The sequence below is a fragment of the Gorilla gorilla genome, chromosome 4, assembly GCF_029281585.2.
Source record: "Gorilla gorilla gorilla isolate KB3781 chromosome 4, NHGRI_mGorGor1-v2.1_pri, whole genome shotgun sequence".
Taxonomy (NCBI): Eukaryota; Metazoa; Chordata; class Mammalia; order Primates; family Hominidae; genus Gorilla; species Gorilla gorilla.
The window spans coordinates 27,746,980-27,759,546 of record NC_073228.2 but is presented as its reverse complement, the minus strand read 5'-3'; the positions used below and the strand labels follow the sequence as shown (position 1 = coordinate 27,759,546).

At 45.8% G+C, this 12,567-nt stretch overlaps 1 protein-coding gene across 3 annotated transcripts in view; it reads right to left on the bottom strand.

The window, feature by feature from the left end:
• TEX2 (testis expressed 2) overlaps positions 1–11,000 on the bottom strand; it is a 116,812-nt gene extending 105,812 nt beyond the window's left edge. Inside the window, exon 1 of one of the 3 annotated variants that reach the window (XM_004041205.5) lies at positions 10,871–11,000. The gene's annotated coding sequence lies outside the window, so the exon portion shown is untranslated. Of the gene's footprint in view, positions 1–10,442; positions 10,826–10,870 lie in introns of those variants that run through there. The other 2 variants (XM_019028113.4, XM_055386854.2) reach the window with 2 other exon arrangements.
• Between the last annotated feature and the right edge of the window lie 1,567 nt (positions 11,001–12,567).

Sequence of the window (12,567 nt, the reverse complement as noted above, 5' to 3'; positions counted from 1 at the left end):
CCTCTCCAATAAATCCAAGTTGTTTTTGTCTGTTTTTGAGGTGTCACCCAGGCTGGAGTGCAGTGGCACAATGATGGCTCACTGCAGCCTGGACCTCCCAGGCTCAAGCAATCCTCCCACCTCAGCACCCTGAGTAGGACTACAGGTGCACACCACCACGCCTAATTTTTAAATTTTTTGTAAAGAATTTAAAGATGGGGAGGTCTCCCTATGTTGCCCAGGCTGGTCTTGAATCCTGGGCTCAAGCGATCCTCCCACCCTAGCCTCCCAAAGTGCTGGGATTACAGGCATGACCCACTGTGCTCAGCCATATAACCAAGTTTTAAAGAGAAGTCCTCAAGTTGAGTTTCCCTTCTTTTCTAATGTGGCTTGCACTCTTTCATTCATTCACCCCGAGAATATTTAAGCAGCATGTCTAATGGGTCAGATACGAAGCTAGGTACTGGGTATATAATGCGGAGCAAAATAAACAAGGTCCCTGCCTTCTTGGAAGAAGAGGAAAAGCAGGTATCTACAACAGAATATATAGTAACAAACTGTGATGAGTGCTACAAAGGACAAGAGAAAATGGGGGTGGGGGTGAGGTAGGGAGTAGAGCTGTTTCCTGCAGAGGGTTCAGCTCCTAAAAAGTCTAGCTCCCTTCCAACTGGGAAGAGAAAGGTGGCCAGTGTGCCTGGAATACAATAAACCAGGAGAGACACAGAGGCCCAGGCTGGAGAAGGCAGGAGGGGCTAGATCACACAGCACCTAAACATGTTCGGAATGTAGATTTTATCCCACAGGCAACAAAGAAACCTTCAGAGAGTTTGAGCAAGGATGTGACATGATCATGTTAGAATTATTTATTATTTATTTGAGACAGGGTCTCTGTCACCCAGGCTGGATGCAGTGGTGTGATCACAGATCACTGCAGCCTCAACCTCCTGGGTTCAAACAATCCTCCCACCTCAGTCTCCCGAGTAATTGGGACCACAGGCACAGGCCACCAAACCCAGCTAATTTTAACTTTTCTTTCTTTCTTTTTTTTTTTTTTTTTTTTTTCTGTAGACAGGGTCTCACTATGTTGCCCAGGCTGGTGTCGAACTCCTGGGCTCAGGCAATCCTCCCACCTCAGCCTCCCCAAGTGTTGAGATTACAGGTGTGAGCCACCATGCCCGGCCATGTTAGGAATTTTTAAAAGACCACTCAGACTGCTGGGTGGTGAAGAGATTAGAAAGGAGTAGAGGTAGATGAGGGCAGGTCAGTGAGGGGCTGCTGGAGTATTCCAAGCAAAAAGATGGTTGTTTGCACCAAACTAGAACAGTGGCAGAGAAGCTTCAGAGAAAAGAACCATCCAAGAGTCGTTTATAAGATAAAAATCAGCAGTATTTGGTGCAGGACTAGATAAGGGCGAAAGGAGGGAGGTCGAGCTTGCATTAGTAGTGAGGAGAAATGTCAATTACCTCTGGCAGAAAGCACAGGCTGAACAAACTCTGCAGCTCACTGGCACTGCACTTCCCTTGGCACCTATTTTTCAGAATTTCTAGAAAAATTTCAAGCCCATCTCTTATTTACTCCTAAATCTATTCCTGAAACTGTCATCCATTTTTAACACATTTATCAAGCATCTACGATGCTCTGGGGACAGAGAGGTGACCAGCAGCTCATGCTCTCTGCGTCTGTCTTCTTTGAGCCCCTGGGTGTTGCCTAGAGGCAGCCTCTAAACCCTCCTGGCAGCAAACACAACTCCCAAAGCTGGGGCTCATCTTACCTTCTGAAACCTTCATACAAGCCACTTAACAGATGCCTCTCTACCTCTTAGAGACATTCCGCAATGCAACAAGCAGCTTGAGTTCTTTTCACTCAGAGATTCACTCCTCATTTCATAATATTCTGAGCCCCAGGAGACATCATAGCATCAAATCAAAACTCCCCAGGTCTTTGAGCCTTGCTCTTAAAGGAAGATCATGAGTCCCACCAGGCAGTTCTTCCTTCTACTACATAATCAAACTCCTTTTCTCTAAAATGTACTGAGTTTGGAACCTACATGCGACTTGTGCCCTTTGATTTGTTGCCCAGATTAGTTTGTGCTGGGTTCTATCCTATCACCGGGAATGGTGGTTTAATAAACCCTGGAGCTATACTGTCCAATATGGGCACATGGAACTATTTAAATTAAAATTAAAGCTTCGGTTTCAGCTTAATTAAAATTAAAGCTTCCAATTCTCAGTTGCACTAATCACCTTTCAAATGTTTAATGGTCTGTTGTACCATGATGCAAAGAGGCACTGCTACAGGGTTGTTTGCATGTTTGATGTGAATTTCCCCTTTAAACAATAAAAATGAAATTCAACATATAGAAACTTTCGACATATTAACTTGTGTCCTGTTTCATGCTACAAGTGAATACTATAAATTGAACTTAAAGTAACATATGCCACTAAAATACTGCTTCTTAATCAGTTTCACAGTTTGGGCTTTGTGTAAAATTCATTTGCTAAGAACGTTTGAAAATAACCTGTGACTTCAGCATGGGCTCATAATTTTATGAGCCGCTGTGGGCAAACACTGTCCTTTTTTGTTTGTTTGATTTTTAGATACAGGGTCTTACTCTGTCACCAAGGCTGTGGTGCAGTGGTGCCATCATGGCTCACAGCAGCCTTGAATTCCTGGGCTCAAGCAATCCTCCTCCCAGCTCAGCCTGCCAAGTAGCTAGGACTACAGGTGTGTGTCACTGCGTCTGGCTTTTTTTTTTTTTTTTTTTTTGTAGAGGCAGGGTCTCACTATGTTGCCTAGGCTGGTCTCAAACTCTTGGCCTCAAGTGATCCTCCACTTCGGTCTCCCAAAGTGCTGGGATTGCAGGCATAAGCCACAGCACCTGGCCTTTAAAAAAAAAAAAATGTACCTTGCACACTGCCCAGTACAGTTGCTATTTAGTAAATACATAGACTAACTGGTCATCTTGAAAGCACTCTTAATTTTATATGCCTACTTCTCATAGACAAGTCTATAAGAGGTTTACACTAAATGTTCATTTCAGATTCTGAATTTCAACTACCTAATACCAGCCCTATAATTATGCAGTGTGCAGGCATTTTTTTCTCTAGAATATCTACCAAATGATTTTATAGTCCAAAGACACATTTATACTGTGACAGAAAATCCACCAACAATGCTTCATTGTGGAACTATCTTGGAACAAGATTAGCAAAAGTTGATAATTATCAAAATTGAGTAACAGATGCCTGATATCCATTATATTATTCTTCACTTTTGTGTATGTTTTTTAAAATTCCAGAGCAAAAGATATTTTGAAAAACTTAGTCAATTATACACAAATTTGATGAGGCCTCACACATACTTTACAAGATAATTATAACTTTAATATGGCTGGGTTCATAGCACTTTATTGACTATCCCAAGCCAGTGACCTGTTTTATGAAGTCCTCTCCTTGTATGGTCCTGAGGCATGGTTGTTCCTTTGAATGGGGAAACATCATCAAATCTTGCTGGAGATGGGGTTCAGGCAGGTTTTGCACACAGCAACTCCGAGTTGTCATGTTTGACCACCTGGCTGTAAGGCCAGTAGTCTCTGTCTCCTCTTATCAGGAAAAAAGGTGAAAGATCTCCTGCCTGCATCCAAACACTAAAGCAAACAACTGCAGGCAAGAGCAGAGGAACAGCTGCTTCCGGTCCACCTTGCTCCACACTCAACACTGCACCCACTGCAGAGATGCCTACAGGTAGGGCCAAGTCTCCCAGGTACGGGTGCTTGAATGCTTAGCACACCACAGAAAGTCCAACACAATCTACCTTAGAAATGCCTCCATGGATACACCTACTCAGCTGTCTTAGTTTTACCTTCTGCCCTGTGGTTACGCTACACATGGAATCATGGGAAATGCTGACTAGGAAGAGAAGCTCATCCACTTGAAATCAAGTTCCCCACAGCCCTGAGAGTCAGCAAACCCTACCCGCAGTCCTTTCTGTACATGCCAGGCATGGCTCTCAAGGCTCATTCAACCCTCATAGCATCTTGGAGGTGGGAAAGTGAGGCAAAAGAGGTTAAGAAACTTCCCGAGGCCCCTTGAGCAGTGTCTGGTTCCCAAGCTTCTGCTCTCCCTGCTACACTATGCTGCCTTGTGACATGTCCTCTGCAGACTGGCACCTTCTGAGCCTGCCCTTCCCATATTCCCCTCTCTGCCCCTCTGCACAGCAGACAGACATCCACGTTGCTCTCTCTCTTGAAATGCTCTGCCCAAGACCCCCAGTTGCTGGTTTCTTCCTTTTCTTTCTTTCTTGGTGCCCTGTTCTTTTCCTTCAGAGGAAGGAGATTTTACACATATTACAATCCAATATATATGATGCATATGTCTATTGACTTGTTTGTTGTCTAGACTAGATAATGTGCTTTGTGCAGGAAGGAACCACATCTGTTTTGCTCCCCATCAGATCTCCAATGGCAAGCACAATGCTTGGCCCTGGTAGATGCTCAAATACTTGCTGAATGACGATCACTGTTCAGTCAATCCTTTCAGTAAAAAGATTTTTAAATTCTCTATTTTGAGCCTAAAATAATAAATATAACCATCTATAAGAATACAGCCCAAAAGACAGCATGAGGTCCAAGAAAGGACTGAAAATTGAATAAGAAAACAAGCCAGCTTATGTCAGCTTTGAACAGCAAGAGAAATGAAACTTATAAAATGCATATTGGGATTCTGAAAGGTTATTTGCAGCAGCAATCCAACGGGTAGGTTTTAATCTCAAATTCTAAATAAGCTTATGACTGAAGCCAGCTCCTCTTGCCCAGTGCTGCTTTCAACTGTTAGAATAAGCTGGGGAGGCACTTAATGTGTTTGTTGCAATAATCTTCTTAGGGAAAAGCCCTTAGAACCAATATTCCAGGCAAATCCAGCAGACAAAGGTTACCTGGTTGTTTCAAAGCCCACCCACATTTCCCATTCTCCCAGCTTCCACACAGAAAGGTTAGATTCTTCTCTCAATAGTCCCATTTACGCTCACAGTGACCTGGCACATGGCCTTTGTTCACCAAAGAAAAGCCTTTCCTTTCAAGGACTTAAGTCTTCTGCAATAAGAGTTAATTCTTTAAGTTTAACAAAGTTCTCCCAATACAAGTAGTCCCCACTTACCTGCAGTTTCCGTCACCCATAGCCAACCAAGTTCTGAAAATATCAAATGGAAAATTGCAGAAATAAACAATTCGCAAGTTTTAAACTGCATGCCATTCTGGGTAGTGTGATGAAATTTCTCACTGTCCAATCCCATCCTGCCCAGGATGTGAATCCTCCATTTGTCCAGCAGATCCACGCCGTAGGCGCTACCTACTCATTAGTCACCTTTAGCTGTCTCAGTTATCAGATCAACTGTCACGATATTACAGTTCTTGTGTTCAAGTAACCCTTATTTTACTTAATAATAGCCCCAAAGCACAAGATTAATGACGCTGGCAATTTGGATACGCCAAAGTGAAGCTGTAAAGTGCTTCCTTTAAGTGAAAAAGTCAAACTTCACAACTTAGGAAAGGAAAAAAATCTTGTACTGAGGTTGCTAAGATCTATGTTAAGAACGAATCTTCTATCTCCGAAAATTGTGAACAATGTGTGGTTGTTATAATCGTTTTTTTTTTTTTTTTTTTTTTGAGATGGAGTCTCGCTCTGTCGCCCAGGCTGGAATGCAATGGTGCAATCTCGGCTCACTGCAACCTCCGCCTCCTAGGCTCAAGCGATTCTCCTGCCTCAGCCTCCTGAATAGCTGGAACTACAGGTGCACGCCACCACACCTGGCTAATTTTTTGTATTTTGGTAGAGATGGGGTTTCACCGTGTTGCCCAGGCTGGTCTGGAACTCCTGAGCTCAGGCAATCTGCCCACCTCAGCCTCCCAAAATGCTGGGATTACAGGTGTGAGCCACCGCACCTGGCCCAACTGTTCTATTTTATTAGTTATATTGTTAATCTCTTACCGTGTCTAATTTATAAATTAAACTTTATTATAGGTATACATGCATAGGAAAAAAATGTGGTGTATATACGGTTCAGTACTATCCATGGTTTCAGGCATCCACTGGGGAGCAACATAAGCCAGTATTCTAGGCCCAGCTATCAGTCCTCGACCTTGCTGTGTAATCTTGGAAAGTTATTTAACCTTTCTGAGCCTCAGTTTTCTCATCTTAAAATAAGATTGATAATAGTATCTACTATTCATAGGGTGGTATAAAGTTTAAAGGTAGGAACAGTGCCTGGCACACGATTCCCCGTAAATGACAGTTACTCACATTGTTATCACCTGCGTATTGTTTTGTTTTTCAAAGCACTATCACAAACACCTGAGACTTCAAAAGTCCTGAATACAATCATTTTCTTTCAATCATTTAATTTCTCAGATTCTTAGAATCATAAACTCATATAATCTATGAGACTGCTGGCAGTAAGTAGGGGATGGCACTAAGAAATCAACTCTTCATTTTGGAAGAGAGACTTTTTTTTTTTTTTTAAACAGAGTCTCACTCTGTCACCCAGGCTGGAGTGCTGTGGCGCGATCTCGGCTCACTGCAACCTCCACCTCCCAGGTTCAAGCGATTCTCCTGATTCAGTCCCAAGTAGCTGGGACTACAGGCATGTGCCACCACGCCTGGCTAATTTTTGTATTTTTAATAGAGCCAGGTTTTCACCATGTTGGTCAGGCTGGTCTTGAACTCCTGACCTCAGGTGATCCGCCTCCCAAAGTGCTGGGATTACAGGCATGAGCCACCGTGCCCTGTCCTGGAAGAGAGACTTTTAAAAGTCCAAATTAGTGAAGTGACATGCAGCTGGTATCCTGCCTTGCTGCCCAGTGCAATTTTGGGTGATCCACGCATCCATTGGGAAATATGTTTCTAATGGTGAAGTAGGGATGACAGGTGAAACTGTCAGGACTGTAGCCTCCTGACTCCAAGTCTAGTGTTCTCTCCACCCCACCAATGCCAGTCAAGGGCTTCTGAACTTTCATGACCTCCTAGCATCCCTCTCATTAATGGTGCTTCATGGACATTTCACGCAGTGTAATTAAGCATTATAAAGAGTTTGGAAAGGAGCAACACAAAATCTTGTATAACCTATGAGTTGCTTTAAAACTCACATGTAAGAATATTCACAATAGCATGGGCTTCCAGTCTTCTTATTACAATATTTACTTTAAACTGGGGATTTAAAGTTGACAAAGACCTTAATGAATAGGAAGACAAAGGGAGCTGTCTGTCCATGGCTCGTTAGCTCCTGAAGTTAATGTTTCTCACAGGGACAAGAGTCAGCCAAAGGATAGTGCTCTAGGCAAATTGGAAAATGTTCCTCCAGCCACAAATCATGGATTATTGCCTGGGCGTTGAGTGGCAAATCTTACGAGATGCTTCCCAGCTTTTCCCAGTTAACCATTCATCCTGTCAGTGGACAGAATGACCTGTTATTGGGTGCTCACTAGAACCAGGGACATAAGTGATCTCATTTAATTCTTAAAACTACCTATAAATAATATACTACCCTAGTTCATCTAAGACCATTGACTATAAGACACACTGTTATTTTATGTGCCAAAAAAGGAAGCCACTGCTGACTACAAGTCTAAGACCCCATACATTACAAGATGCTTTTTTTCCCCAGGAATGTTAACATTACATAAATTACACTGTCTTAGCATTGTTGAAATGGGAATATTTTCCCACTTTACAAAGAAACTGAGGTACACAGAAAGAGAAGTAATTTACCCTTAAGGTCACAGAGCTGGTAAGCAGAGCACAAGGATACAGACCCAGTCAGTCCAGTCACCTTTTCATGGCAGTAAAAGATTTCCCAACAGCCTCGTGAATTACTCAAAACTGCACTTGGCAGAGAGACAGACATCGGCATCTAACTCAGGCTCCAGCAGGAGCACAGGAGCTCATTAGTGCAGCAATTCTCTGAACATCTCTGAACCTGACCACTCTGAACATGTCCACTCAAGAGGACACTGCAAGAGACATCTCTAATAAACTGCCATTTCTCTCCAGGGAAAAACAACGTGGTACAATGGAAAAAGCGTGTTTTGTTTGCTTGGACACAGGGTCTTACTCTGTCATCCAGGATGGTCTCAAACCCTTGGCCTCAAGTAATCCTCTTGCCTTGGCCTCCCAAGGTACTGGGATTACAAGATGTGAGCCACTGTGCCTGGCCCAAAAAAGCACGTTTTTTGAATCAATGTCCTAGACTGACATTCTTGCTCCACCATCTAACCAGCTTGTCACCTTTGGCAAGTTACTGCTTTGCTCTGAGCCTCGGTTTCCTCTTCTGTAAAACGAGGCTATCACACCTCCCTTAGAGGGCTGCTCTAGGACTGGAGAGGATATATACATAAGGGGCAGAAAACAGTACCTGGCTGAGTTGGAACTCAACACTGCTCTCTTTTCAATACTAGTCTTCTGCCTTGGGACAGAATCAAAGAATAAGCATTCCCTGTGACCTCAGCAATTCCCAAGGAGACCTTCAGGAGATAAGGATCAGACAGAAGAAAGCAGACCCTGAGGGATATTCAGGCAAAGAAAATGAACTAGAAACACCTAGAGGACAAGAGACAGTGTGTGTTTAATGAACTTCCTAACTCTGAATGAATGAATTGACAAATGGAAAAAAAGAAAGAACAGGCACTTTCCATCAAAAGATACCAGTCAACAGACGTGAGGATTAATATAATTTTATATTGAACCTGACACAGAAAACTGGTCTTTGAAGATTCAGTTTGATATTGAAAGTAATCTACAGTGAGGAGAATTTCCCCATTGCTCTGTTCTCATATTAAGTAATAAACTGTGCAGTTCTCCCCTCTCTTTCCTCAAGGGATTCAGAAAACCTTCCAGAAAACAGAAGCATTTGACTTGAAGGAAAGGCAACTAATATGACATATAGAAACAAACTCTTCATCCTTTAAAAACAAAAAAACCCTCCATCATTTCTATAATGTCTAGCAGTTTCTGGCATACAGCAAAATTATTATTATTTTAATAAATAATTTCTTTTTTAACTCCAGGCAACTGCTTTTTGTCCAAAACATGCTACGTATTTATTCTATCGAAAAGCCTAATCTTTCCTGCTTCTTCTCCAGAAGCATTCTAACATAACCTCTAATAATGAACATTATGTTTGGTATATGCTGTGTCTAATCTTCTCTCACGATGACATAACTTGCTCTTCAAACCTCCAACAATCAGCCCAAACCAAACTCCTGAATTTTTCCTCCTTCCTCGTCTGTCCCAGCCCCTCGGTTGCTTGTCAGTAGACTCAATTACCACCATCTTCTGATCTGAATCAATTTGTTAATCTCCTTCCTCTCAGGCAGAGTGCCTTTTACTGGAGATAAACATGCAAGCAAGTTCAGTTCACCCAGAGCCCTCCACATCCTCTCCCTCCAAGCCTTCACACTCCCAAAGGGGCCCAGAAAAAAAAGAAAGAAATGATATGGCAAAATCCCACTCTATCCACATCACCTCAGGAGGCTTGTTTACCATAACTTTAGACCAACTACCATTTTTGGGGAGAATCTGAAAGAATATTGTTTATGGGCTAGGTAAGAGCTAACAGAAATGGCAGTTTCATTCTTCCAATATGAGACAAGCGTCTCTGTGTGACCCAGCTCTAAAACTCACAAACCTAGACTCCTCAAACTCCCCATACTCCAGAGTTCAAGGATAACCTGCCCTCCATTTTTCCTTATTGTTTTCCATATAAAAGTCACTCGTTGTTTCCCCTCCAGCTTACACCTGGCTCCTGAAATGACTCCTCTGAATCCTCTGAGAATCCTCAAAACATGTAAAAGGCTCATTCCTTTTAATGCATGTGCAGAGCGGTGATGGTGTGAAGACGCTGGCACTTCAAACGTGAATGTGGCACGAGCCCTGCCCTCAAGGAGCCCACAATTTTCCCTCAACCCTAAAAAAGGATGTCCTCCCTGGGCAGTGTCTGTAAAATACAGTGACAAAGTACTTCATAGCTCTGGAGAAAGAGCGAGGGTGGAAACAGACTTTGCCCTTACATTTGACGCCCAGTAACCATAACAACCGATGGTTTAAGTAACTGTCAACCCACTGAGGGGCTAAGTTTTCCAAAAATCGTTTTCAAAAGGGGAAGACTCCCCTGCACCAACTCCCATGGCAGCCGTACGCTCTAGGCAGCGTGTGGTGCAATGTGGCCAGCCGTTCCCCGCCTTCTCCGGTCCCACCGTATGGTTTCCGTGCTCAGCAGCCAGCAGCGACGGCGTCCACGGCCACACCGCCTCCCCGCAAGGCACCTGGCGCTAGGCCTCAGCCCAATGTCACTTGTTAACCTTCTGATCCCCCGGATTTCGGCACGCCGCCGCCTCCCTGCTAAAGCACACAAACCACCCCACCGCCACCCGCGTTCTCCAGGAGTTGGAGAAAAACCACCGGGGCGCATACAACCTCTGACAGATTCGAGTAAAAGTAACTGCGGTTCTCGACTTTCAAGCATTTCGCGTCGCCGGTGAGGGGGGCAGCAGGAACCCGGGGCCCCATTCATAAAATTGCAAGCCGTTTTCCTCTAGTTTGCGCGTGACGGTGCCTCCCTGCCCGGGGCCGGGGACCGCAGGCTGAGGGGACGGGGCCGGCAGCTCCTCCGGCCGGAGTCGAGCCCGAGCCATCCGGCGGGGCCCCGAAGGAAGGGATTGCCCGGGGGCGTCTCCTTCAATACCCGAACCATGACAGCGGGGTGGGGGGCCGAGCCCCGCCACGCCAAGGGCCGCCGGACCCGACCGGTACTCTGAAGCCCGCGGGGTCGATCCGCGCCCAGCCCGGGCCTTATCCGCGGGGCGCTCCCTCCACCTCCCCCGCCTGGCCCCGAGACTGCTCACCCAAGATCCGCTGGCTGCCTCATTGTACTATGCCGGCGCCCGTGCTCCCGGCCGCGCGACTTCGGCTTCGGCTGGGGCACCGGCCGCGGTCCTGCCGCCCTGCCGCCCGCCCGCCCGCCCCCGGGCACACGCCGCCCCGCCCCGCCGGCGGACCCGCCCCGCGCCCGCGGCCGCCGCCGCCAACCAGAGGGCGCGGGGGCGGAGCAAACGGCACGCCAGGCCCAACCAATCCAGTTTTACCGCGCGCCGAGGTGAGGCCGCGGAAATGGGGAAGCGATTTGTCAGGTCTGTTAAAGGGGCCACCGCCCTTGGAGCTAGGGAGAGGAGTGGTGGGGAGGGTTACCTGGAAGAGCCCCAGGTGAGAGGGACAAAAGCTTCACTCTCCCAACGGGGCTGCACACTGTCCCCAGCTCTTTGCACTTCTTAATTTCCTCTTCCTGCAGTCTAGCAGCAACAAGTGCCCTTGAGACGAGGGCTGGGGGTTGAGGTGGGGTGACTGAGGCGCGGAGAACCAGTGGTATCCCCCTGGGCAAATTCACTCGATTTGCATTTTAGAGGGCCATCAGACGTATCTATCCCCATCCAACTGCAGACGTTGATTTAAAAAGGCAAATTCCCAGTTTCCCCCATTATGTACTTCCCCCACCTGACTACCACACTACCACATCCTATCCTGAACTAACTCTGTTACTAGTTTTTTTGTTTGTTTGAGACGGAGTCTCGCTCTGTCGCCAGGCTGGAGTGCAGTGCCGTCATCTGGGCTCACTGCAACCTCCGCCTCCTGGGTTAAAGCGATTCTCCTGCCTCAGCCTCCCGAGTAGCTGGGATTACAGGCGCGTGCCACCACGCCCAGCTAATTTTTGTATTTTTAGTAGAGACGGGGTTTCACCATGTTGGCCAGGATGGTCTCGGTCTCTTGACCTCGTGATCCGCCAGACCCAGCCTCCCAAAGTGCTGGGATTACAGGCGTGAGCCACCGCGCCTGGCCACGAGTTCTTAGAGCTTAGAACTTATATAGTATTAACTACTCATTTTTAGAGAGGCAATATCTGAGGCTCAGAGAGGTAAAGTGACTTCTCGAGATAAATTCTCACTTAGAATGAGCTTCCTGGGATGGCAATGCCCATTGTGCATTTATCTTCTGCGAACCTGGGTTGGCTGGCAGAAGCACTGGCACATAGGGAGAGTTCCCCCTTCCCCTGTAGTCCTTGCCCCTCTGCACTTCCCACCCACCACAAGAAAGGACCAAGGCAACAAACAGATGTGTCAGTGTGTCTCCTGCATTAGTGGGTCCCAAACGTTAGATCTTCAACGTCAGATCATCCTGGAGGGTTTTAACATGAAGATCTCTAAGTCCCACCCCAGAACCTGTAATTCAGTAAGTCTGGGATGGCCTTCGACACCCCTCCCTCCAGGTGATTCTAATGCAAGTGGTACAAGGACCACACTCAGGTGCATATTTTGAGTCTATCATAGTCATGAAATTCAAATTCAACTGGCAAAATGAAAGCCAAACTCCTTTCATCCTCAGAATTAGTAATATGGTTGGGAGACTTGCTAGTAAGGGAGGAGGTCACCTACTAAGACACTCATAACAGAATAAGTCATGCCAAGAACTGAGTGTAGAAGGGCACTGGACCCAGATGAAACAACAGCTGAAAGTTTGAAATCCTCAAGCAGGAAGAAGATTTGATGCC